The sequence below is a fragment of the Callospermophilus lateralis genome, unplaced genomic scaffold, assembly GCF_048772815.1.
Source record: "Callospermophilus lateralis isolate mCalLat2 unplaced genomic scaffold, mCalLat2.hap1 Scaffold_84, whole genome shotgun sequence".
Lineage (NCBI taxonomy): Eukaryota > Metazoa > Chordata > Mammalia > Rodentia > Sciuridae > Callospermophilus > Callospermophilus lateralis.
In genome coordinates this window covers 3,730,970-3,754,879 of record NW_027516477.1, presented here as the reverse complement: position 1 = coordinate 3,754,879, position 23,910 = coordinate 3,730,970, and the positions used below count along the sequence as shown (strand labels likewise).

The 23,910-nt window shown below is 32.2% G+C and overlaps 1 pseudogene; it reads right to left on the bottom strand.

The window, feature by feature from the left end:
• Positions 1 to 1,078: 1,078 nt before the first annotated feature.
• The window catches only part of LOC143641085 (abnormal spindle-like microcephaly-associated protein homolog), a 44,978-nt pseudogene continuing 22,146 nt past the window's right edge, over positions 1,079 to 23,910 (bottom strand).

Here is a 23,910-nt window from a genome sequence, read left to right as displayed (position 1 = left end):
GTGAAATTTCAATCTATGATCATATTCATTCATCTTTTGGCCTTAAGTGCTATCTACATCCTCAAACCAACAGTACTCCAATTTTTATCTAAAAAATTGTTCTTCTGTTCAACCATAGGCATGATTTTCCAATGGCTTATTTATATTTTCCTTTTATTTATGCTGTAGGTTTCTCAAGCTTATTCAAAACAAAAGCCATGCCATGATGCAACACTCCTGCCCACTCTGTGTTATCCTCTCCTCAACTCACCCTATAGGACTTAAAAATCACATGATGCTTTCTCGGCCATTCTCTTTATCTTAGTAGTTGTCACTATCTTTATTATTTCACTCATTAATCTGTTTGCTCATTGTCATTCTTCCTGAACCACATAGCTTTATGCTGCACAACCAAATTTAAGCACTTTGTAGTTCAAGATGCAGCTCTATATGATTTGTACTCCCTGATCATGGGGAGTAACCACATAAACAAACACACCTTAAAAAAAAAGAAACATAAACTAGGTAAACCACAATTATCTTTATGGGTCTATAACAGGCTAAATGGTGACCCTGAAAGATATATCTATGTCTAGTCACAGAATCTGTGATGTTACATTATTTAGAAAAAAAGAAAACAGGTCTTTTTTCTTTTTTTGCTGATATACTTAAGTAAAAGATCTTGATATAAAATCATCCTGGATTGGGCTGGGGTTGTGGCTCAGTGGTAGAGCGCTTGCTTAGCACATACGAGGCCCGGGTTCAATCCTCAGCACCACATAAATATAGAGATTAACATGGAAAATAAAACTGATATAACAAGGTTCTTAGCATTAGGTCTGAACTATTTAACATAAGGAATTTGTTGAATAGCTACTAAATACCCAAAGCTACATCAGTATTATTTCATTATAGTGAAATTGATTCCTTTAGATTTACTGAATAGTCTATTCTTTTTCTTTTTTTTTTGGAATAGTCTATTCTTATTCAAATGTTTTTTCTCTATGGTTAAGAGCAATATCTTGTTTATGATACTGTTAACAAATATATATTTAAATGAATGAATGGTGACATGAAATTATAGAATACAATTAACTGCTTACCTTGAAACTATTCTGGTCTTTATTGGTGTTTCTGGAATAAAGGGAATACCTATGGAAGAATTCTTCTTTTGATTATTAAGTATTCTTTCAGCATTTATTTTATGTTTACGAGCTGTAAGTTTGTAGATGCTATAAATGCGGTCCACAACTTTGGGACTACTTCGTACATCCTAAAAAAGAAAGTGTACATTTACTAAAACCTAATAAAAATTCAATCTCTCCTAGAATAACAAAATCAATCATTTGAATACTATGCAGTAGGCTTTCAAGCTTTTAACAATCAAGAGCATGGCTCTCTAAGTATAGCAGACAAATTATTTTAAATTGTGAAATAATATGTAAGACAATTATAAAGAGGAGAAATATTCAAAAATTGTAAATTTAATTCGATACTGAATGCAAAAAGGAACTATACTCAATATAACCTGTCATATCTAGATACTAAGTCCTATGAATTTTACCTCTTGCAACTTTCTAGAATCATCCACTTACCTCTCATTGACACAACCCTAGGTGAAGCGCAATCTCTTGTCTAGCCACTACACATCTACATTTGCCTCCTTTAATGGTCTCCCCATATCTATACATGCTCTCCCAAATTCATTCTTCAGTCAGTAGCCAGGGTGATGCTAAAACTTAAATAGGAAAATATTATTCTCTTGCTTAAAATGCTTCAGTGGTTTCCACAGTTATCAGGATAAAGGCAGGGCTCTGGTTACTCTTATGTTGATTTTGATACCTGGAGAGAATAACTCAGATGTCTCGGCACAGAAAAGCTTGAGACATATTTATGGTTATGATAGGTGGATAGAGAATTATACATATCTTATTTCCTACCCTGATAAGGTAATTTGTTATATTCTCTAGTAAGTAGGAAATTTTTATTTACATGACTGAAATAAATTCTATTTTCAGAATTCAGTTTATTTAATATCAAAATGAAACAATGAATACACACACACACACACACACACACACACCGATACTAGGCAAAAAAACAACAACAAAAAAAACCCAAGTTTGAACACATGCAAAATCCTATTTAGTGTAATGGTTACTAAAGGAAAAACATAAAATCTATACATAAAAGAACATAGAAAATAAGCTCAAAGAAAAGTAACTGATCAATACTTACAGAGGCTCTGTTTGTTGTCTTCAACAAAACAGCCAACAAACAACAGGTTTTTGTGAAAATGCTTCCACCCTTTTCTGCAACTTTGTCACCAGGCTTTTCTCGGTACATCTGCAAAAGCTCCAACAATGTGTGTATACAGTTTTCTACATCATAAACTGCTGAAGTAGTTTTCTCATACTTGAAGAGAACAGAATGAAATTAAAAGTTGTAATAAGCATACACCTTTAAAACTGCCCAACCATAAAGACAGCTTAGAGCCAAATCTTTGAAGTATCTGCCACAGGTACAAAGGACTTCATGAGATAATTTTTTGTTACTCCTATCATATTTGAATCTTATATGCATATTAATCTTTGCCTTTCCTAACCACTTCAAAAGTTCCACATAAAACAAATTAAAGCTAAAATATATAAAAAAGAATATCTTGAAGTAAATAAAAGCAAGCTTCTAAAGAGAAGACCATTTTAGCAAGACTCTCTCATGAAAGAGAACTTATCTGTTACAGTTAGTCATAGGGTAAGATAATGAGTAAGGCAAGATCTAATTATACTATTTTACATCCTTCTTGAGAGGAAGATGTACTTTAGAATAAAACAAATTTGATACTAAAAATCTAGGATTAGTTTTTCATGCTTTATTTAATGATACTATTACATTCTAGGATTAGTTTTTCATGCTTTATTTAATGATACTATTACATTCATACTGAAATTTGCATGATTTCAAAAAATAATCATTCTAACATAAAAATAAGAAACAATTAATAGCTAACACTTGCATGGTATGTTTATGTATCAAGAACTTTTAAGTATATTAACTCATTTAATCTTCACAGTAACATTTTGAGATGAGTATTATTTTTTTCTATACCCATTTTACTGTGGAAGAAAGTAAAGCAAAGAGAGGGCAAATAATCTATAACAGCTTGCAGAACTGGGATTCAAATTCAGTAGTTTGGGTCTATGTTCTTAATCACTATTCCTCAATATATTGGGTACATTACAGTCATGGTTGTGAGGGTGGGCAAGGAAGGTAAATGTCTCATCTTAATACCACTGATTGTATGCAACCTCTGTAAGCATTATCATTCCTTTTCTATAAAATGGGAAATATATGAGTTACTTTACAGGATTATTATAAGGATTAAATTAAATAATGTACAAAAATACTGACAAGTTCTCAATAATACTATTATTCATATTATTATTCATATTATAAAGGTAATAGAAATAAAACAAAATAGCAATCATATCTATAGTTATATTCATAAATTAAATATTTCTCCCCATCAAGACTCTTCATATACATAAATTTTAATATAGAGGCCTAATTTCAAACTTTTTTTTTTCCTTTTTTGGTGCCATGGATTGAGACCAAGGGTAGTGCTTAAGCACTGAGCCAAATCCCCAGCTTTTTTTTTAATATTTATTTTGAGACAGTGTCTCACTAGGTTGCTTATAGTCTAAGCTGCTGAGGCTGGCTTAGAACCTGCAATCCTTCTAACTCTTTCCTGAGCTATTGGGATTAGGCATGCAGCACCATTCCCAGCCTAATTTCTAATTTAGAGCATTTCTACTCTACTTTGTAGAGACTCATCCAGTCCACACTGGATGTGTGTATATGTGGACGTATGTATTTAATCCTGCAGAGTAATACCTTTATTTTACAATTTATATAAATTCTATCAATTCTATCTATCTAATAATTTGCAGAGTTACATTTCTTGAACAATGAATATTTCATTATTAAAATGGAAAACTACCTTAGCTACATTAAGCAAAACTTGTACAGGATATCTGATGACCTCCATACAAGGAACATTACGATTACAACTTCGGATTGAAACAAATATTTTAGAAATTGCTCCACTCTCAGCCATGTTCTCACAACAACCTGGAGATATTCTGGTAACAACCTCTGAAAGAGAAAAAGACACGTTAATTTCCAGTAACAACAATGCATTCCAATTTTATATATAAATATAATGTACAAAGTAGAAAAATAAATAAACAGAAGACCAATTGAATAGAGAAAGAGGACAGGGGAGGGACTGGGAGAAGAAGAAGTACAAAGGATTGAAATGGAGCAAACTGGCCGGGTGTGGTGGTGCATGCCCATAATCTCAGAGGCTTTAGAGGTGGAAGCAGGATGATTCCCAAGTTCAAAGCCAGCCTCAGTAACTTAGCCAAGCCCTATACAACTTAGCAAGATCCTGTCTCTAAGTGAAAAAATAAAAATAAAAAACAGACTGGGGATGTGGCTCAGTGGTTGAACACCCCTGGGTTCAATCCCTGGTACCTCTCTGCCCCCCCAAAAGAAATGGAGCATATGAAGTATATGCATTTATGTCAAAATGAACCCCACTACAATGCTCCAAGAAAAAATGAAGTCTTAGTTAATACTGTGTAATCACAATGTTCTTTAAATATTCAAAGATAAAAAATGCACTCCTAATCTTATGCAAGATATTGTTACAACAAACTAACAGAGGTGTTTTAGGGTCTCAAGAATGGCAGAAAGGTGCTTATATGTTAAAAGATAATGAAGTGCAAGTGTGGTTCTTTTGTAGAGTTTATCTTCTTCTCTAATATCCCTATTAACCATCTGAAGACTTAACCGTATAGCTTTAATTTTTGTACAATCATGTTTCTTCCTCCAAGAGTAGCCTCTCCATAATGCCTTAAAGAGATAAAAGAATGATTTTAAGATTACAGCCCGTATTGTTTTGAATTTATATATACATTTATTTCTACAAAATAAATATTTTCAGTAAATTTATATGATATGAACAGATACATTTCAACTAAAACCTCAATTTTGGTTTTATTCCTGTATCAAAAACCATAGTTTTCACTTATCTGAAGTTTAGTTATTCTACCATTAAATTTTTCCTGTCTTTTGCGAAGGAGAAAGTGACGTACTGCTTTCTGTATTACTGATGCAGCCCTATTTTTCTGGTTCATACATTCTTGAACTTCATGCTCAATTTTATGATGCTATAATATTTCTCAATAAATCTCTTTCATTCTAATTTTGCTCGAAACCATCTCTGTTTAAAATGTGAAGATTTTTTCACTTTTAATACACACATTTTTAAAAGTAGACAAAAACGTACATACATTTATATACATATTTTATATATGTTAGCATTCTTCATAGCCATGTGAAGTTTACATGCTCCTTGAATTCTAAAAGCAGATAATATGAAGCTGCTATGAAGTGAAGGGGGAAGCCAAACTGGCTGTCAATGCTAAACTTTAAGGAGAAAGAAATAGAAGGTCAAAACGCCTTTCAAACCTCCAGTATCATTTCCCCCTTCTACTTCGTAGAGACTCATCCAGTCCACACTGGATGTGTGTATATGTGGACGTATGTATTTAATCCTGCAGAGTAATACCTTTATTTTACAATTTATATAAATTCTATCAAACTATACAACATTCTGAAAATTATTTTTTCACTAAATATTTTATTGGTACATGCATGTTAATTACACAAATAAGAACTTTATCCAGAATATAGAATTCCTATAAACCATAATAAAAAAGAACATCAAGTAGAAAAAGGGACAAAGTGCATAAAAAGAAAGATTAGAAAGAGCACATGATACACAGATAAGAACTTGAATAATAAATGTAAAAATTTCAGAACTGCTGGCAATCAAGTAAATGAAAAACAAAATGAGATACCATTTCCAATTCACTGGAATGGCAAAAATCAGGGTGTCTTCTGATGCCACTGTTGTGAAGGATTTAGAGGAACAGGTACCCTCCAACTTTACTAGTGGGAGTATAATAAATGAGTAAAATTACATCAGAGAGTAATTCACAGATTTATTGCTGTTTCATAAAGAAGATTTCCAAACTTACAGTCATTCTAATAGCTATATGCTGAAAGTGTTACATATTATATGATCTTTCCATAAGGAATCTGAGAATTGTTCAATATATGTCAAAAATTTCTAAGAGGAAAGTTACATCTCATAGTTTTTCTGCAAAAGACAAACTGACCTGAATACAAATGGCTGAATTAACCCATTTGTTAGCATTCTTCATAGCCATATGAACTTTATATGCTCTTTGAATTCTAAGAGCAGACAGGTGATAATATGCAGCTGCTGTGAAGTGAAGGAGCCAAGCTTTGGCTCTCTGTTCTAAAATCTAAAGGAGAAAAAGAATATTAATAATCAAGTGTCTGACTTTTTTGATACACCAATATTTTAACTGAAAAAATTTTTTGAAGTACTATAACAAATGAGTTGATTCCTCAGTTGTATAGCATGTAGAATATTAAAATATTTTATTTTTTATTGGTTTTTTTAGTTATATATAATATTAGGATTCATTTTGACATAATTTAAAAACAGAATATAATTTGCTATAATTCAGATCCCAGTACATCTCTTTTCCTTCCCCTACTTCCTGTCCTGTTCCCTTCCCTCTATTAAAGTGTCTGATTCTTAAGATAGTTTTTTCTCTTATGTAACTATCATGATTCAATGTGATTATAATCCTGTATTTCAAAATATTTAGAATAATTTAACTCATGATTCATAGTATGTAAGCAAAATTATAGCATTTAACTAAACTACCCAACAACAGCAATTTAAGACCTTCAATGTATGAATAATGAAAGATATCAATGCTAAAAAACAAAAAAGGCTACTGTATTCCAGCAGAATAGTTAGAAATGGTGATGTTAAATCTGATAAAATTATATGAATTAATTGTTCCAGTATTAGTGTAGCACAAATCCAGTGTAAGATTCTTATAGTATGGCTTTCAACAGTGATCTTAAGGCTTTAGATTTCTAATATATATGAGTAAAATACAAAAGAACTCTATATTAGGTTCAAATCAGGCTGTTATGTCTATGCCAGTGCTTTATATATTGGAAGCCAAATGTCATGAGCTCCCTTAACAGAATTACCTTTTGCTGAAGATTGGGTGACATCACAGGAATGGTAGTTACAATTCCTTAAGGGCAACAAAAGGCTACCTGAGAAAAAATTAACATCTTTAACCTATGAAACCTTTCCCTCATACTTCTTTCAGTTTTTTTGTTGAGTCATTATACAAGAGAAATTTTATTTTGCATCTCTGGCAATGGGAAGCAGCAGGGTCACAGAACAAAAATCTGTGACACCCAATGCCCTTCTATGTAGCTCTGCAGCAGCTGAATGAACTCAAAATAATAATTATATTAGCTCTGAAAATATTCTCCAAAGACCAAAATGTCTTACCACCATTTAACATCAAATGCTTTCATTTCATGTGATTGAAACATTCTACTTAAAAAACTTACTTTTCTCCTTTCTAACCAGCCACACACTAGTGCTTGTAGAATAACTGTAGACTTTTTAAATTCAAGATATTTTATTCTTTCACATTTCCCAGCCTCCCAGGCTCGTATATGTCTTTGTATGATTAAAACAGCAGATTTCTGCTGAAGAAAGAGCTGTCTCCTTTTATGTCCTCTAAAATGTGCTTGGATCAGACAAGCAGCACAATGTTTCTACAAGGAAAATTTTACAAGTGACATTAATAGATAGAAATAATAAGATTTTCAACCTACTAGAGATTCTTGAATTTTTTTCAATGTTTGAGGATGTCATATTTCATAGATATGAAAAGGTGATAAAGTCTATATAGATCTATAGCCAAAATTGAAGGGACAAGTCAAGATCAATAGATATTTGGTGTTCTCTCCCTCTTACCCTCCTGATTCTTTTCATTGTGAGGAGGAAAAGGACTAAAGTTATTATAGGAAAAATACATTTACTAAAATAGCTAGCTACAATATAAAGAGCAGAGTGGTCATTATAACCAGCCATGAGGGAACTTCTGTGGTTTCAAGAACCACAAAGCATACCACCAGCAGACTTTATGTTGCTCAATTACATAACATCATGACAATCTAATTTTCACACACACAGAGGATGTGAATTTAAATAATTTTAATTCACTTAAGCTAGGTTTGTTTTATAAACCTCCAGCTATTTGGGCAAGTAAATTTACCTCTCTAAACATTTTCCTCACCTTTAAGTTGAGTAGGATAATAGTAACTATCTTATAAGGTTGTATGAAGATCAAATTTGTTCATATACAAGAGCTTATCCAATGCTTGGCATACTTTAAGTATGACTAGTAAGAGTAATAACAATAATAGTTATATTATTAACCATAGTGAATATTACATGAACACTAAAATTTAAGTCAAATTTTAATTTTTGATTTTTTAACTAAAGCCCAAAGCTATTTTAAAATGCAGATGTTAAACAATTTAAATATATAATCAATAGTGTCTTAAAGAGCATGTTACTAAGTACTTGACTTATACTAGACAAAATATGCTACATTCATTATGATTTCTCCAGATTGGTTATTTTCACTGAAAGCACTTCAAACTTGAGTTTGAAAATAACTTATAAATACATATGATATATGCATGCACTATATATATATATATATATATATATATATATATATATACATATATATACATATATATATAAAACTAGTGTCTTTCCAAGTAAAAATAACTTTTACTTGAGTATAATAGATATAAAATAAATGAATAATTAGGTCTAAAAAATTCTTTTTGTATTATAAATGAGTTATTTTGATTTACACCTATTTTTGCCATTAAGAAGTGCTCATGAGCCATTCTTAAAGAAAGTATAGCTCTCCATTTTCTCTGAATGATAATTGTTGATGCTCTCATCTTCAAAAACCTAAAAATAGTTATTATTGAAAAGCAATTTCAAATTTAATGTATTCAACAAATATTTATTATTCTCTTACTTCCAATACTGAGGAGAAAAAATACAACAAAGGCAAAACAAAAGGAAGCAGGAATTCATACTTAAGTTCTAGCAATCACAATTTTATGCATATACTTAAGACACAATTAAAAGGAAGTTTTGCAATTGGCAATATCCCAGTGAGTAGGAAACAAGAAGTTCCATAATTCTGGTGTGACAAATAATTTTGAACAAGATCAAAAGAAAGTATGACCATTTGGGTCCAGACAAAAACCTCCATAAAGTGAGTCATGACAAATAATAGTAAAGAATAAAGTCTGATTGAGTCTCTGAGCAGACAGGAGGTGGTCAAAAAGAGAGTTTGGAAGATTACAAGTAGCATCAGATAAGAAAAGGACACTTATTTGAGAAGATGGGCTCTTTAATTTCTTCTCAGTATTATAGAAAAGGTAAAAAGATGAGTTTGTTTGATTGTCAGATTTCTTAGAAAATAAGACCGAATATCATTGAGAAAATTCACCATTTTGGTACAAGAAAATAAGATACCAGTCCTTAATATTAATAGTGGCAACTGTGTCTATATATTAAGTCCTCTAACTCTGCTCTGCTCTCCTAAACTGGACAGCAATCACAAATTCTGGGATGTGAAGAAAAATTCTTATAGTGTGAAATAAAAAAAAGACCATTTAATAGCAGCCTCTAAAAATGTAAGTAAAACATTCATTAAATGACTCAGTAAGTGAGGAAATATAATATGCATAGAAAGTTGGTAATTAGGGTCTTCATCATTAAGGACAAAGAGTATGAAGAGTAATACAAAGTAAAGAAAGAAAGAAAAAGAAAAAGAAATATGAAAACAAATTTAGCCAATAGCTATATCAACAACAATAAAAAGGACAAAAGCTTTAAGTGTATGTAAATATTTCTTACTAAATTATATCATTAAGGCTATGCTCTATATTTAAAAAGTAAGATATCCCAAGAGATATATTATGTTTCATGAATGGAGAAAATATCAACAAAAACTAACCATATAAATTGAGCATAGCAAATATTTATGAGGACTTGCCAACCACACATATACTGTTATGCTCTTCCACAGGGCTACAATACATTACCGTGTTCTCTCCTGTTTGGCATAGAAGCAACCTTGAATAATTTCAACAGCTTTTAATACAGCTAAATATTCATTGCATGCTCTCCAACACCTATAATAGGCTTGAATCTTGCAGGCAGCTCTCACTTTACATAAATATTTCTTAGCTTTATATCTTCTCCATATAGCCTATCAAATACAAAAAATATAATAGGTATGCAATGACTGTCATTTTTTGTAAATTGGAAGAATTAGTATTAAGACAGTCAATCTGAGGTTAATGCAGATAAACAAAAATCAATTGTAGTAATAAAGTCACATACTAACTTTCATTAGAGTCTGGCATATAGTGAGTCCTCTGAGGACAGTGGTGCCTATATAATGAATGCCTGCCACGTACTTTAACACACATACCCTGTTGCTGGCTGTCAGAAAAGCCTAACCTAACTCTAGCCAATATTTTAAATTGTAAGATGTGCATTACATGTGGAAATCCAGATACATGTGCACCAATGCATTTGGAAGAACAGAAAGAAAATGAACACACTAACCTACTCTCCATTTCCTGGGGAGTAATCCTTACCACTCCACATACATTCTGGTTTTTGTGTGTAGTCTGTAAAGGAATCCTGATCTTACCTTTGTTTCCGGTGTCACTTAATGGTATCTTCTGCTGAGTTACCTAAGCCATAAACATGTCTTGGATCCCTGTTCATGCTCAACATGATGTCAGTTCTCTTCCTAACCAAATTAATTCTCCAAAGTTCATTTTCACTAACCTATATTAAACTGTTGACTTTCACCTGATCAATGGCCTCCCAAATAGTTTCCCTATTCTAGTTTTGTTCCCTATACAGTTCAGCTTTCACATTACTGTCAGAGTAACTTTGTAAAAATAAAAATAATTCTAGCCTTCTCCTGCTTAAATTCCTTTATAAATTTTTTTCTGCATCTTACAAAGATATTCACAATTTTGCTCCTGGCCAGTCTTGTCCTATCTTACTTTGTACTCCTCTCTGAAGTTTTTCAATTTATGTGTTATCTCCTATAGCTGAAATAGTCCCTCCATACATTTTACTTGGCTCTTTCCAAATTTATCCTTTAGCCAAATATTTGAATATATATGTCACTCACTCTAGAAAGCTTTCTCTGACACAAGATTAGCCTAGATTCTTTTTGTTCCCACTAACATACACTTCTTACTTAATATTATTATTTCCCTTGCTCAATTAAGTTGTTTGAGGAGAGCAACTAAGTATATCTTATGGTCTATTCCTAAAACCCAGTACAATATTTAGCACCTTATTAGCACTAAACAGTTATGGATTTTGAGAGAGAATATTATTTCTAAGCTTAACAGCAACTATCAAGATAACAACATATCACACTTAGGTTCAAAGCCCAATTTATTGCACATAGAACAAAAATAGCTGAAGTGCTCAGATTCAATTCCTGGATCTGCCTCCTTCCAATACAACATTGAAATTTTTGGTTAATTTTTTCTCAGTTCTCTAATATTTTAAGAGATAAAACTCTTTTTTCCTCACACATTGGAGAATTTATTAAACAAAATAACAAAATGCTTTAGAAGCCAAAAGTGCTAAACTGAATAAAGTACAACTATATAATAAGCAGCTCTAGCTAATATATTATTAGAGGAATATAATTATCCTGTTTCATCCAATTATGCTAAATAACAGTTCACTTTAATTTAAAATTTACTCTTAAAAAATGTCAAATACGGAGATCCCATCTTTTCAAAATTCTTCCAGGAGTGCAATAATTAACACCTATGAAATGCATAAAGTGCAAGGTGACCAGGGTCAAAACAACTCCAGTTCTGTGCTGTCTTGCCTGAATCATCATTGGTGTCTTTTCTCACTCTCAAAATAATGTTCTACTTTGGAAGATGATAAAATGGTCACGCAAAGTACTATTATTCTTTATGGCCTGCTTAAACTCATTTAAAAAATTCACACAAACACTGACCAAAATTTTGAAGCTTTATATTTAAAATAAGTAAATACCTGAATTTTTATGGTGCTACTTTTAATTTTATAAAACATCTGTTTCTGTATAAATCCTTTGATTCTAGCTTGAATTATAATAACACTCCTCCTGATTTGCAAATAGACTTGTCTTTGGTGTTTTGCAGATAGACGGGCTCTGTAGGGATTTTGTAAAATGACTGCTGCTTTTCTATATAGTAAAAACTGCTTTCTGGTTTGCCATGTCCTGATATAATGCTGTAAAGTGACAGCAGCTCTTTTCTGCTGAACAAATCTTCTCCGAAACACAGTCATCAGAAGGAAGGACTGAATTTTGAGGGCAGCACATTTCTGCATTTCCAGTTTTCTTGTGACTGTATCACAAAGATCTCTTTGAATCATTACTATAGTCCCACTTTGAGAATGATACTCTCCTTCCTGTGAAAAGCAAACAGAGAAGTGTTAAACCACCTGTAAATCATAACATCCCCACTTTGAACAGCTTCATATTGGGTTTTACTTCTGTAACAGTTGAATGCAGATTGGATAGCAAGACTGCCATCCTTTCCTCATATATATTTTAAATTTCTGTCTGTCTTCAGCCTGAAGAGGTCAGATTTCTGAATCTGCTTAAAAACTTTTTTCTTTCCTTTTTAATTCTGACATATGACCTACAAAAATCTGTGTAATAAAAATCAGTTTTCTTTGTTCAATAAACAGATTTGGCTCTGTGCATTAGGTAGAATGACCAAATTAGTGTGGCAGCCAGATGCATACATTGGATATTACTTCTTACCTTAAAGCCTCTGTAAGAAGACTGTACAGAAGTAACTGTTTGGGTTCTTTTGCACTTAATGCTCTGTATCTTCTTTGAACAGAAATTATTGTTGCTCTAAAGTGGAGATAATGTCTCCTTGTGAGAAAAGCTTTAAAACACTTCTGAATAATAATGGCAGCTTCATGCTGTTTCTGAGTTTGTTTCCTTATGTTGATGTCCTGAAAACTTGCTTGAATGCTATTTGTTTCTTCTTTACACATATTGGGTTGAAGAGCTTTTTGTTTCTTTTTATTTGCTCCATATCTGTCTTGTAACACTTTTGTAGCCCACTGGAGCTTTTGGTAGAAACAATATTGTTTATACATTTTGTATGTGCTTTGTATTCTAATAGCAGCTCTGTTTTTCCCTTAAAAGCTGTCTTGTTTTCATTCCTTTATATGCAGCTTGAATGACCACTGCAGAATCCCATTGTCTGATAAAATTTTCTCTTTGCAATTTTGCAGCTCTGTATGTTCTATAATGTTGTTGAATTATAACTGAGGCACGTTTCTTAGTCTGAAATGAAACAAATGTTCTGTGCATTCTGAAAGTCGCCTGAATGAGAACAGCAGCCCTCTGCATTTCTTGCATTTGTCTCCTTACCACCCACCCTCTGTATGATGACTGGATCTTAATAACTGCCTTTTGGAACTGAAGGACTTGTAAGTGATGCTTCTTTCCACAAAGTTTTGCACGATATGTTCTCTGAATCCAAATAACAGTTTTCCTGAGAGAAAGGAATTTTCTTCTCATCATCACAGTTCTAAATCTCCTCTGAATAAGGGTGGCAGCTAAATGCATAACTTTTAAAAGTCTCCTAGTTTTCATGCCCCTAAAAGTAGCCTGAAGGCGTACTGCAGAATGCCTCAATTGGTTATACCTCTGAAATTGTTTCTTGCCTTCACGGCTTGGTATCTTTGCTGTACTATTTTTGTTGCCTTCTTTAACTTATTAAAATACATTTGCTGCTTGTATCTTCTATAGCATGACTGAATACGTGTTGCTGCAACCTGCATCTTTCTTAGAGTTTGTCTAACTCTTGATCCTCTAAAACTTGCCTGAAGAGTATTAACAGCCTTTAAAGTGACCAGGTACTTTTCACGCTGAATTTTACCTTGACAATATGCTCTGTATCTTACTTGAATTGCAACAGCTGCTCTTCTCATTGCATGGTATCTTACTCTTGACTGATACATTTTAAACATGGCTTTAATTAAAGTGGCTGCAATGTGCATGTGTTGAATATGTCTTCTTACTCTAATACCTCTATAAACAGCTTGGATTTTAATTGCTGTCTTCTTTAAATTAAGATACTCCTTTTGTTGATGGTTTGTAATTTTAATATCTCGATACCACCTCTGAATTATGATAGCTGAAGCTCTGTAGATTGCATATTTCTTTTGGGCTCTGTAAGCTCTATATTTAGATTGTATAGTGATTGCTGCTTTGCTGAATTTCTTTATTCTTTTTCTCACATTCATACCACGGTAAGCTGACTGTAAAACTAGCACAGCCATTTTTGTTTTCAAATACAAATGATGTTGTTCTCTCCCATTTCTGTAAGCTCTATAATACATTTGAATCAAAAGAGCAGCTTTTCTCATGAGTCTCCACCTCTTTTGTTGCACATGCATTCTATAGTATGACTGTATGATGGCCGCACATTTGTGCTTCCTTTGAATTTGTCTTCTCAGGATTCTTCCTTTCCATGCAGACTGAAGCACCAGTACTGCATGACGGAGTTCAACATACTCCATACATTGTTTCTCTCCTATAGTCCATGCTCTTAGATGTTGCCGGATGATTAATGCTGCTGATTTTAACAATCTGAATTGTTTCTGGGCCTTGTTCATTCTAAAAGTAGACTGAATCTTGATTGCATCTTGATGTTCCCTTCTGATCTCCTGCCGGACTTTCCAGCCTCGATAAGCAGAACGAAGAGAAATCACAGCTGCTCTTTTCTTTAAAAAATGTGTTCTTATATCATAAGCAGATTTGGGTGCCCTGTACCATCTCTGAATTTTCATTACCGACCAAAGAACAGATTGATATTTTACCCTTTTACTGTAGCCTCTAAAAGCAGTTTGAATTTTAAGAGCCGCTAGAGATTGTTGTTTCAATAGTCGGCGAACTTTGTAACCTCTGTAGACTGCTTGCAAACAAGTAGCTGCTCTTTTGACTTGCAAGAAGTTCTTCCTCTGATTGACTTGTACTTTGTATGCACGATAGTAATTCTGAATGACAACAACTGCTTTATAAGTTTTCAGGTAGTGCTGCTGCATCCTTCTCATTCTGAAATAAGACTGCAGCGAAACAGCAGCTTTTCTTTGCAATCTCATCTGCTTTCTGACCAGGTATCCTCTAACAAAAGCTTGCAATTTGATACAAGACTCACGTATCTGCACATATTCTTCTCTCTTTCATGCAGCCATTTTCTGTGTATGGTACCATTGTTGGATTAATAGTACAGCTTCTCTTAAAAGTAAATATTGTTTACGTGCTTGTTTATTCTTGACAACTGACTGCAACTTTATTGTAGCATTTTTTAGACTCACAAATTTCTTTCTGGAAATATAAGCATGATAATATGACTGAATCTTTATAATAGATGTTAAGATATGAATAAATGTTTTCCTGGCTTGCATCCCTTTATATGCAGACTGTAGAACAATGACAGCAGAACGTGTTCTCTGATAAGTTGCTAGAACTTTCCTGGCTAAAATGTAAGCTCGGAAATGAGTCTGAATTATAATGGCTACTTTCTTCATCCTCTTACATTTCCGTAATTGCTGATGTTTTCTTATGTGTGCCTGCAATCTGATAACAATCTTCTTAAGGTTTAAAAAATCTAAATTTTTCCTGTCGCATTCTCCAATATGATTGGAAAACATAAGCAGCTCTAATTTGTCTGTATGAATTCTGAGCCTTCATTCTCTTGAAAGCTGCCTGTAGTTGAATGACTGCAGCTCATTTCTGTAAGTAGTTGGTGCGCTCAATCTTTCCTTTAAGGTATGCTCTGTAGTACTTCTGGATAGTCAGTACAGACTCTTTCTTTCTTTTATATAACTTTTGGGCTTGAAAGCACCAAAATCTTCTCTGAATAATAACAATACAAGATCTAATATAAATATATTTCTGTAATTCTCTGTGCCTTCTATACCATGATTGTATGACAATAGTAGACTTTTATTTAGCTTTTCTCCTAGAATGCCATTCTCTAAAAGCTCTTTGCAATATTACTGCAGCTTTTATTTGTAATTGCATTTTATGTTGCTTCCATCTTCTGAACACAGATTGGATTATAAGGCATGATGATTTTAACCTTTTATATCTTTGTTGATCTTGTTTTCTTCTTAAACTAGCACGCCAATGCCTTTGAATTTTAATTGTGGCCCAAAGATATCGTTTATAAGATTTAACAGCAATTATCATTCTTATTCTAGATTGCAGGATGACTGAATAATATTTCAATTTCAGAAATCTTTTTCTAGTGGAATATCTTCTCCAATACCCCTGGGAAAGGTAATAAAGGACAAAATGTAAAATAGACATAGCTTTCTATTCTTAATACTTTTGAAAATATTAAGTTTTCTAATACCATGCTTAAAAATGAACACATTAATTAGAAAGCCAATATTTCATTGCTAACATCTTGTTTATAGTTTAGTCTTTACAGTGATACAGCTGTAGTCAATTCAGAAATCCATTTCAATTCTGATTGTATTTACACTGCATTTGTATTACAGAGTCATAAGTAGCAATTTTGTTATATTAAAAGGAAAAGAAAAATATTATAATATTTTTGGTATCTATTGGTTATATATAATTTCTGAAGATTTATTTCCAGATCTTAAATATTTCCTTTATTTTATGGTTGTTAAACTATCTTATTATGCTTGAAAATTCTGTACATAAGGCATCCTGTACTATAACATTACAGGACTGATAATATAAACATAGTGAGCCCTCTGTTTCCATGGATTTCCCATCCATGAATTCAAACAGGTGAGAGTGGAACATATTCAAAAAGAAAAAAGAAAAGAAAGATGTGACTGTATTGAACACGTACCAACTTGATTTCTTGCTATCATTCTCTAAACAATAAAGTCTAAAAACAATTTATACACTACTGGCATTGCATTGAATATTAGAAATACTATGAGAGAATTCAAAGCATACTGGAGGATGAGGATGTGCATGGTCATACACAAATACCATGCCATTTTGTAAACATACAGATTTGGATATCTGCTGGGGTCCTACAACCAATCCCTCATGGATACCAAGGGACAACTATACAGGAGTTTGAGAAACAAATGAGCTAGACCACTTTCAGGGTTATTATTGTCATTAAAAATAAAATTACTTTCTTTTACCAAATATGGGGATTATAGATATATAATATATGGAATGAATATATATATATATGGAATTTTGGAAACACTCTAAAGTAAGCAAACTTTTGTCTCTTGAAAAGCCACAATTATAATGTAGCTTCTTAGTCAATGAAACAATATGTTGGCTCAACAAACAGGACTGCAGACTTTCCAGCCAATTCCAGTTGCTGATATCTACATGATCCCAGGTTACTGGTAATCAAGTTCCAGATAATTCTTATAGAAACCTGTCCAAAACAATCTATATATTGTTGATTAGGAGAGGGGCATGTTGTTTCTTACTATATATTTTTTCCTTTCATGCAAGTAGAGCAGTATAGGGACTGGGTACCAAAGAATCCACAGGAAAAAAAAAAAAGAAAAGAAAAAAAAGAAAAAAATCTCAGAATAATAAGTAAACAATAAATGTATAAGCTTAGTACTATTTACATTTGTAGCAAAACCGTGAAATGCTAAGGTGCATATCTAACAAAATATGTACAAAATCTATATGAGCAAAAATTCAGAAATGATGAAATATCAGAAATTTAGATCTAAATATACCATGGTCATGTATGTTTAGGAAGACTCAAAATTATCAAGATGTCAATTCTTTATTTTGATTCAATCCAATCTCAATCAAAATCTCACCAATTACTTTGGATATCAGCAAACTGATGCTAACATTATACAAAAAAAGCAAAGGACCCAGTATAATCAACACAAGGAACATATTATGTTAAATAGATGTTACATATTTTGGCTAAAAAGTAAAATAACATAGACATTCTATTGACTAATTATAAGCACTATTTTCATTATATACTAACTAAATGGGCTTGGAAGAAAAATATGTGTATTATTTGTTCCCAAAGAGAAGTTTCTAGGACTCATTATTAAGATAAAGCTATACCTTAGTAAGGTACATGGATTCAAAGTAGAGTGATGCTGTATGCCACAATGTCCCATGCAGTGGAAGACTACAAATCTCTAATACAAAATGAAGACAGAAAGATGCATGGAACTAGAGTCTTGTCCTTTTCAGAACAAAGAAGGCATTTCAATTATGTTTCAGTCTTATGCTGAATGTAGCAAAGAGATTCACAAGTAGTAAGGAGATGATAAATATTTTTTAAATCAAATATAGTCAACTTTCTGTATCTATGAATTCTACATTATTAAATTGAACCAAGAGATTGATATTCCAGAAAAAAAAGTGCCTGTTCTGAACATGTACAGACTTTTCCTGTCATCATTATTCCTTCAACAATACAGTATAATAACCATTTATACGGCACTTATATTGTGTTAGGTATTATAAGTAATATAGAAAATTGAAATATACAGGAAAATGTACATAGATAATATGCAAATCATATTCCAGGGGTCCTGGAATCAATCATCTTTGGATATTAAGAGACAATATTAGAAAAAGAATTCTAATATTTAATCATTGAAGATTTTGTTATATTTTTCCTTCTTCCTTTAAAATGTTACTAGAAATGTTTAAGTTAAAAAAATTTGTTCAGGATACTATACCTGAATGACCATTGCTGCTTTATTCTGTACATTTTCCAGTTTTTCCTTTTTTAACATTAATAATTTTCTTTGTGCTAAGACTCTTCTCCAATATTTCTGAATGACCAGTGTTGCATTAATCTTTCTTTTCACTCGTTGTTTGGTTAGAAAATTTATTACAGCTGACTGAATAATTCTTGCAGTTTTGTCTCTCTCCTTAAAAAACAAAACAAAACCAGCAAATGTGAATTAAATACTTAATTATTTAAGACTTTATTCCTTATATGATAATTAATTTTTTAAGTTAATTAAGTTACTACAGGACTTTGGGCAAGAGCAAATTATTTCAGGTATTATTCTTTCTAAGTCAGACACTGTATAGGAAAGCAGGTTATGTTTCATAGTTGCCAAAATGTTAGTTGTTTTAGACAGCTACTGAAAACTGGCCATAAATATAAATTTACTTAATTAAAAATTTGAGGAGCAATAATGAATGTAACCTATTTCTGAAATATCTATGAAAAATTTTATTAGACGACGACTACTTGTTCTATTATTGATGGTTTTCTAAATATTAAGTATAATATTGGTTAGTAGGTAGGAAGCTGAAAGGGTTAAAATAATCTGTTCTGTCCAACTGGTCAAGAGACCATTTCTCAGATTATTAAAATCTGAGAACATTTTTCTCAGAACCTAAGATGAAGCTATTTTATGTTAATGAAAAATTTTGTACTGTTGGGATCACAAAAGAAAGCAATAAATGACATCTCTATCCCTGTGTCCAGATCTTAAACATTTTGAAAAATAAAATAATGGACACCAAAGTACTGATTTATAAAGGATAAACTGAAAAATGGTCTCAGGACAAACAAAATGGTCTTGTTAATTACTGCAAAATCAGACACTTGATGTCCAGACCCAATCAACACTAGCACTAGGATAAGCCTCACAGAACACAACTTGAAAAAATCAAAAGGAGAGTCCTGCTGTAAGAAGAGCTGAGTCAAGCATCCCTAAGTTATTCTTCACAAATTTACAAAGCAGACAACATTATTCCCCATGCCCTAGGGCAGACTAAGTGAAAAGGTGGACAGAGGTGGAAAGGAATCAAATTAAGGAAATAGTAGTGATTAGAATATTCACACCATGTCACCTCAAAACACATACATGCAATTATTAAATTTATCTTTTTAACTTCATATATTAGTAAATATAAAATTCACATCAAGAACCAATCAACTAGAGGCTGTATAGTAGCTCAGTGATAGAACATTAGCCAAGTATGTCCTGGGTTTGATCAACAGCACCATTAAAAAAAAAAAAAAACACACACACTAGCATATTTTAAAGTACAATTCATATGTCTTCATTTTCTAGGATTACCTTATAGAGCTTTAGTTCTATTTTTATTTTATATTTTCTCCATGCTGTCTGTATAAGTCGAGCAGCTCTTATTTCTTTACGAAGATCTAAAAGCCTTGCACAAAAGAAATGACAAATATTTAATAAGCACCTAAAAAAACACAAAAGATGAATACAGAAGATCAACAGAGAATATATACTCACTGTTATATTCTGAGACTTATTAAGAGTTTAAGAAACACTTATTTACCTTTTCATCTGGAATTGTATTTGACATATCTGAATGACAAATCATAGCAGGTATTCCTCCAAGGTCTCTAACTGCAGACCTGACCAAATAAAAATTTTTCTTTTCATTTTCCAGAAGTTCTTTGTGGGGTTCTGAAGTATGTTCTATCATGCGAGTAAAGAAAAAGAAAGGAAAGAAAGGAAAGAAAGGAAAGAAAGGAAAGAAAGGAAAGAAAGGAAAGAAAGAAAGAAAGAAAGAAAGAAAGAAAGAAAGAAAGAAAGAAAGGAAAGAAAGGAAGAAAGAAAGAAAGAAAAAAAGAAAGAAAGAAAGAAAGAAAGGAAAGAAAGAAAGAAAGAAAGAAAGAAAGAAAGAAAGAAAGAAAGAAAGAAAGAAAGAAAGAAAGAAAGAAATTAGAATGCTATAGCCCAAAATCAGACATGGCAAAGAACCAGAAAGGTTGATCAACAAAAAAGGACTAACCAGGATCAAATGATTTAAGAGATATGTCCAGAGTACTGTCATCAGATTCAGAGGAAGAATTTAATACCACTGAACCAGTTTGTGTGCATTCCACAGTTTGAGTAGTACACTGACATATAGCATCAAAAGGCACATACCAAGGATGGTAGTGATGGATAAGGTAACATAACACACGGCCATCTGAGAAAGACACTGTAAAATTCTCTACCTGATTGGAAATACCAGAAAAATAATTACTTGTTTTTAAATACTCATATAAGCTTTCATAGAACATTATATCCTTTTAGTAGTTAAAGAGTATCACACTAATTGTTAAGAGAATCTAGTATACCATATGCACAGCCAAATTCCCAAATATTAAATCTTAACCATTTCAAAAGTAGGATTTTATATTATTACTGTCTTGGATTAGATAGTATCAATCAAAACTTCACATTCTTCCCAGAACCTCAGGATGTGACCTTATTTGGAAACAAGGTCATTATAGATATAATTAAGTGAAATGGGGTCATACAAGTAGGGCGAGTTCTTAATCCATTATGACTGGTGTCCTTTTAAGAAGAAAGAGAAACACAGACAGAAACACAAGGAGAACTCCATAAGATGGGAAGAGGCAGAGACTGAAATAATGCACAGATGAGTCAAAAACTACCAAGCACTGCTGGCAACCACCAGTACTTAAGAACATGACACAATGAGAGCATATTCCCTTCTCAGGCATGGTATCATATTCCCTTCTTCAGTGAGAGCATATTCCCTTCTCAGGCATGGTATCAGACTTCAAGTCTCTAGAGCTGTTAATAGAATAAAGGTCTAGTTTGCAGTAATTTGTTATAGCTCTCTTAAGAAAATACAGTAATTTTTGTCAATTCTCATTATCCGTGAATGCTGAATAGGAAATACTGACCACTTCTCAGGGGGGAAAGATACAGTTAAGTTGCTGTGAGTCTCTGGTCTGAACATTTTCATCAGTCTGTAGATGGCATTGTTCTATGTATGTTTCTGATTCAGTCAGAAACAAAGCATGGCCAACAGCACTATATACTCAATGCCTAAACAAAGTTTACTTAATGGACATACTTTGGAACATCACAGTTTTCTCTTATGAATTCTGCATATGCTTCTACTACACTTGATAGACATTTTAAACAAGAATATAATAACAAAATGGACATCATATACCAGTTCTGTATAAATGCTTAATTAAGGGCATTTTTCCCCCTTAGTGATATATAAAACTTACATCATGCATTTTCCAATTGGTGACAACTTAGATTAGTTAAAATCTAGCATATAACAATATAATCATTCATGTGAGGAAAAATCTGCTTAAATCTAAAAATTTCATTATTTAAGAAATGTAAGAAAATATTTTATGCATTAAGCTTAATTGACATCAACCAAAATTATTTAAAGATAGTGAATTAAAACAAAAACAACCACAAAAAAACTTTACCTTCTTATTATTGAAGGCACAAACTGCATTTACCCAGTCCATCAATAATTTCACATTTTCACTATACTGTTCAAAGAAACCACTATATCTTTTGTCTTTTTTCTTATTAATAATAGCATCAGAGCAGCACGACACTGCAGACAATGATTTCTTTATACTGTGTGTGTATTTTAGAAAGTGAATTTCTTCCTTAAATTGCTCTAAATTAAGGGAAATATCCACCTGAAACATATAAAAAAGGATAAATTCCTTAATTTTTCATATATTAGTTTATATTTTTAATGTTTTATTGGTGCTTTATATTGTACATATTAGTGGGATTCATTGTTACATATTCATGCATACCCATAACATGATTTGTCAATGCCATTTCCTAGTACCCTTCTCCCCTTTTCCTCCTCTCCTGCCTTCTCATTTCTTGCCTCACTTTCCTCTACTATACTCTTCTATTTTCATGAGATTCCCCACCCTATCCCCCTTTTTTTCCCTTTGTTCTCTCTAGTTCCACATCATGTTATTTTTGACCTACAGAATTAGTGTATCTATTCTGTATTTTGATCAACTGCAGGTTAAAAAAATAAAACCTAATCAGAAATTTTAAAATCCAAAAATAAAATTCCAAAAGTACAGAAAAATCTACATTTTCTTTAAGGACCTCATACATGCTAGGCAAGGCAAGCACTCTTCTACTAAGCTACATCGCCACCCTACAATCTACACTGATAAAATATCTAGTGGTTAAGAAAATGAGATTTGAGGCCACACAAGCTTAGATTCTCAGCACAGTTCCACCTGTCAATGATATAAACTTGAGCTTCAGTTTTCTCACCTGTGAAGGAGACTTAACATGACCTAATGCATGTGTGAGAAATATTAAAATAGAATACATACAAAAATTATCACAGGCCTGAGACAGAATAAATTCTAATAAGTGGTAGTTATTATTGTGTTTATTTGATTCAAATTCCTTTTATAAACTAGTAATCAAAATTGAAAAATAAAAAAAACACAAAATGTGCCAAATGTATAATACCTGAAAAGCAAATTCAATTTTCCAAAGCAATGCAAGAGTCTTTTCTCTGTGCCTATCCACAATATCCTTAGATAGGATTGAATTTCCTGCCAATAAAAATGCAGTCCATTAGCATGATTCATGTATATATATCTACCAATATTCAATGAGAATAAGTATTTCTCTGTTCAGTTTTTACCATGTTCATCACTTAATTGAATTCCTCATGATTTAAGAATTTGAAGAACAATGTCAACATTGTGCATTTTTTGAAGACGACTTATTGCAGGAATCCTGAGTTTCTTTGAAAGATTCCAGTTCTATGTGAGAAGTTCCATGGTTCACCTAGTAGTAAAGAAATTTTCAGATGAATTTGCTATGTAACAATATATATGAAAAGAAATATTCATTTAAAAATAGTTATTACCCACATAAATCCCAAGAGTTTAAAGAGAGTAAGGTCAAAAAGACTCCAAATAACTATCTCAAAACTGTATTGCTCCATAGTTAATGAGTAGCTGTTTTTCATTTTTAATTTTTAAATATAGAAATTCATGAATAAAATGATAAGAAAACTGAAACATACACAAAAATAT